Below are 5,000 nucleotides of genomic sequence, written 5' to 3'. Positions count from 1 at the left end.
ATATTATTTATAACAATTTGACACAGATGGTCACGTACAGAATCCAGCAAGGCAAACACAGCTAATGTAAATCGGCCCTAAATCATTTTTATGAGAGTAGAAGCCTACCAGTCAGTGCCTCTTACTATAATTTACCCATTGAAATAGGAAAAAAATCTCTGAATTTACCTTTACCGTGCGTGCTTATTCGTTGTAGGTAGGGGGTTGTCCTTATCACGAGAAAAGCCCGTTTTCTTATCAGGACAGAATTTCTGAAGCAAAGCGGTTGAGCTTGGCTCAAGGGGTGAATAACGGTCACTCTTCCGTCTCCCCTCATTCACGCTTATTTCATTTATCACATGACCTGTTGCTCCTCAACGTACGGATCAGTTTAAAATGAAGGTCAACATGAGACCTTCTAAGTCCATGAATGGGGTCAACGCACTGCTCGTTTATGAATATTTTAAACAACTCTCTGAGCGGCCATCGCGGAGCAAACTGATAAAGTACAGCACAGCACTATCATTAAAAAAAAAAAAAAAAGCAAACCCACACCCACACAAAAAAACTTTAAGTCAATTATTGATGGAATGCGTTAAGTAAAATTCTCACCTTCTTTGCGCGCCAGATCAATCGTATCAATACACAAAGCCATGTGTAACCGTAAACGTTTATAATCTGATTGAAGTAATAGTATATCCATTACACGAAGTTCTGGTTCGCATTAATTACGGCAAAATCGAGAAAAATAAATATGGCAGACTCGGAGATCGATCACTTGCTATTTAGCTGCAGAAATTCTACCTATCATCTTATAAAGAATGAAATTGACGTCACTCCGCGATTATTGTTTTTAGCCAGCCATTTTTATGAACAGTTCTCACTAAATTGTATTAATAGGATTCCACAGTCTGACGTCACGTCCGCCTAGCAACGAATCGGCTGGCTCTAAACAAAAAAAATCCGTGCTTGGTCCGGGCAAGGAATAATTGGAAAATCGCTCAAAAAACAATTTTTATCTTAAATATGGTCCAGTGTTTTGTACCAGATTGTCTACACCAGTCAGAGAGTCACTCCTGCAAGTTTTACAGATTTCCAAATGGACAGGCAGACAAAAAAATTGAAGAAAAAGTGGATCACTTTAGTCAGGTAAGCACGCACGCCTCGTCGAACATTTGATAGAGTTCGTAGTCCAGATCTTGGTCAAGTTCTAGCTTACGTAGACCTATATTTTATGATTAAAGTGTACAATTGCACGAAATTATAAATAAAAATACATTCCAAACTAGGTTTTTATTGAAGTTAAAGCAAAAATGATATCTCAATCGTTTTGAGGCTGATAAACTGAATGAGAGTTAAGTTCTACTGATAAGTGATTTTTTTTTTTTAAATGAGAACAAGAAGAAAGAGAAGAAAATATTTGTTAAAATCTTACTTTAAACTCGATACCTTTATGGCAAAATGAAAATAAATAAATAAAATAACGCAACCTCTCCCACCCCCCCCCCCCCTCCCCTCACGCAGATCTCTCTCTCTCTCTCTCTCTCTCACACACACACACACACACACACACACAAACACACATACTTTCCTCTTTTTTTTGGAAAGTTTCTCTGATTCTCTGCCATGCCTCCCCTCCCGACAGCCGAGGTGGCAACTCTGTGTGAACAAAGCAAGATGGCGGCAGGGACCTCTCTCCTTTACCTGTGCCCGATTGTTGACACTCCAAAGTTTCCATCACCGCACTGTCCAGTACAGTACTGACTGAAATAAAGAGAAAACGCCAGTCTTGCCACACTCAACCCCAAGATCAACTTTAACTGTGTAAATTTAAGAATTCATATTTTTATATATACCTAGTCAAAATCATCAAAAGAAGTAATGAGGAAGTGCGACATTTTGCTGAATGTGCGATTTCATAAAAGACAGGCGAGAGACCCACCAGTAACCTAGTCTCTTGCACACCTTTGATTTATCATGCATTGAGCTGGTGTCAAACAAGATAGTCTAAAACAAAGTACTTATCAAATTAAGTAATATGCCCAACAGAATTATTGTTTTTTTAAAAATCTTTTCATTTCAGGAGAAAGGACAAAAGATCCAACATCATCATCAAGAGTGTGTTCTTGTCACTTCAGAGATGGTGACAAAGCCAACCTCCCTGAATGGTTTGACAGAAATAAAAATAAATTGTTTCCATCAGAGCCAGAAAGAAAGAAAAGAAAAGTGACACAAGGAATTCCCACCCCATCTCAATTGGCACCAACATCAAGAAGTCCACCACCACCACCACCACACCACACTCATCATCATCATCATCATCATCATCATCATCATCATCATCATCATCATCATCATCAGCTCAACTCTCTTCATCATCATCACAAAGTCCCACCTTTAAAAAAAACCAGATTCCTCATCATCATTATTTTCCTCCTCATCATCATCCTCATTATCTTCTCCCTCATCATCATCTCAACTCTCGTCACCATCATCACAGGATTCCATCTTTTTAAAAAAACAGATTGTAGAACAAGTGAGGATATTTTAAATAGAACAACAAATTTAATTCAAGAACAAGAAATTACAGACAAAAATAAGGAAATAGCTAGCTTTAAAAAACCCAACTAAGTTAGATTCAACGCACTTACACTGTTTCAAGCCTTACAGAAAAAGTTCTTCGAATGGAGACAGGTGTACATTGTTTTAAAATATTTAATATTATTGTTCAATATGTTGAGTGCTTTAGAGGTAACATTATTTATTATAGTGGATGGGAAGTTCAGGAAGAGACAGTTGCATTAAAAGACCAAATTTTCATTATTACACTTATGAAACTTAGACAGAACTACGCTAACCTTCATATTTCACAATTGTTTAGCGTTAGTGAAAGTACTATAACAAATATTATACAAACTTTTATTCATGTTTTACATAAGCCATAAGCTTCTCTTTGAAAATGTTATGAAGGTTACATGCCCTTCTAGACATAAAAATAAACTATCAGCTCCATCATCATTTTTAATTTTCCAAATTGGATTCAGTAGTCTGATGTCACGTACCCGGCAACGGCGGCCATCTTGGTTCTAAACAAAGAAAATCTTTACTTTTTATTCTTCATGCTGGCGAGAACTTTTCATTCCCTTTTCATATGCTTGTGATCAGAATGTGTAAAAGTCAAAACATGATCAAATTGATGGGGTTTTTTCCCTCTGGATACGCTTTTAAGCTCGCCGGAGAAATATTTCATACGGCGTCCGCCATTGTTCCGATAGTTTAGAGCCAGTGTTACTAAGTTACCATACGTCATTAGGAAGGAAGTGACGGTACGACTATTGAATCCTATTGCAGAATGATCATTGATTGTACAGATGACCAAATTGCTATTCCTAAAGAAATGGATAAACAACGGTTATCTTATTCTTCTTATAGGTCCATGAATTCTGTTAAAGCTATTGTTGGTCTGAGTCCAAATGGTGTGATAAATTTTATCTCTAAACTGTATCCAGGGTCTGTCTCGGATAAGGTCATTGTACAAAATTGTGGATTACTAAAACTTTTAATTTTAAGCCCTGGAGATTTAATTTTAGCAGATAAAGGTAATAAAGGTAAAACCCCATCCGATTCAAGATATTTTACCTCAATGAGTAACTGTAAATATCCCTCCCTTTTTACATAATAAATTTACTGAAAATGAGATTTTATTAACAAAAGAAATTGCTTCATGTAGAATTCATGTTGAGAGGGCTAATGAAAGACTGAAAAATGTTAACATCCTCTCATATATTCCAACAATGTTAAGAGAAACATCTGATATTATTTTTCAATTTGTTGCAGCACTTGTCAATCCCCAGTCTCTTATTAAGGAGACTGCATTTTGTTAGCTTTGCCATTTATTTTGTACAACACACATATTTTGTTCATCATCATCAAATCACCATTCAAAATAATGGTTTTGTAGGTCCATACATGATTTTACAAGATAAACATGACAAATTATGGCATTGTTGTATCAATGTATGTTCAATGTCATTAACATTGTTAAATAAAACCACACAAATTAGTTTTGGACTGAATCAACCCAAGGCATCATCAAGATAGATCTGTGGAAGTAAAAGAATAAAAGATTCAAATTTAGAGCTGCGACCATGCTCAATAGCAAAAAACAAACAAACTAATAAAACGTCTGTTGTGGTCTTGTGGTATGACACTCGCTTTCAGATCAGAAGGTCCTGGGTTTGGGCCTCGCTCGGCGCATAGTTGAGTCCTTGGAGAAGGCTCTTTACTCACAATCTCTCACCGTACTCAGGTGTCAAATGAGTACCTGGCCGTTAACAGCGTTGTCTCTGTCCGAAAAAATTGTAATATCGCCCAACAGGCATCATGTCCCGTCTTACATGTTAAATGTTGCTGTTGGCCAGGGACCCCTTGTAAAGCACTTTGAGCACATTTAGTGGATATTACGCTGTATAAAAACTCAATTAAAAAAACAAATTAAGTGATTCTTTCATTCATCTTGCTTTGTTGATAAGGGGGAAACCCGAAACGTCCATTTTATCGTTTTCGTATATTTAATTGAAGTTCCATTCAATTCACATTTATTTCTCGAGTTTCAAGCACAATTACATACCTAACCAATAGGAATTATTTACGTGACTAAATGGTCTAAATAATCTTTTCTCCTAGAGAATTAATCTAGGTCATCCAGGAAGATTGAATAACCGTGCAAGCGCCGCAATTGAGCAAAGGCAGGTACTTGTCAGGCACAAGCGCAGCGGCGTGACTAACCGTACCTGGTACGAAGCAAAAACCGTACTATCCACTGCCCATGAAGGAAATAGTTGGCCCCGATAGGGTCTATTCGGGCACCGGGTTTGGATCAATATAGTACACCCGGGCGGCAGTCATGGCTCGTGCTGAACCGATTGGTCTTGAGGTCGAGGGTTAGCACCTTTGCTTCAAACGCAAGTAAACACTTCTGTCCTTATGTCCCGCTGTGGGCAAAACCGAAACGCAGAGAT

At 37.5% G+C, this 5,000-nt stretch overlaps 2 long non-coding RNA genes across 6 annotated transcripts in view; one reads left to right on the top strand and one right to left on the bottom strand.

The window, feature by feature from the left end:
• The window catches only part of LOC144976896 (uncharacterized), a 14,131-nt gene that overhangs the window by 6,696 nt on the left and 2,435 nt on the right, over window positions 1-5,000 (bottom strand). For 2 of the 5 annotated variants that reach the window (XR_013646185.1, XR_013646184.1), the window contains one exon: window positions 2,523-4,082. The exons of 1 other annotated variant lie outside the window; for it this stretch is intronic. This is a non-coding gene — a long non-coding RNA (uncharacterized LOC144976896). Of the gene's footprint in view, window positions 1-168; window positions 277-591; window positions 732-2,522; window positions 4,083-5,000 lie in introns of those variants that run through there. 2 more of the 5 variants (XR_013646183.1, XR_013646182.1) reach the window with 2 other exon arrangements.
• LOC144976182 (uncharacterized) lies at window positions 885-2,255 on the top strand. Its single transcript, XR_013646059.1, has 2 exons — window positions 885-1,128; window positions 2,063-2,255. It is a non-coding gene; the product is annotated as an uncharacterized LOC144976182 (long non-coding RNA).

This window comes from Berghia stephanieae, chromosome 7, assembly GCF_034508935.2.
Source record: "Berghia stephanieae isolate SIO BIC M18660-M18661 chromosome 7, UCSD_Bste_1.3, whole genome shotgun sequence".
Taxonomy (NCBI): Eukaryota; Metazoa; Mollusca; class Gastropoda; order Nudibranchia; family Aeolidiidae; genus Berghia; species Berghia stephanieae.
The sequence above is the reverse complement of the archived record's forward strand: the minus strand, read 5'-3'. Positions and strand labels throughout refer to the sequence as shown.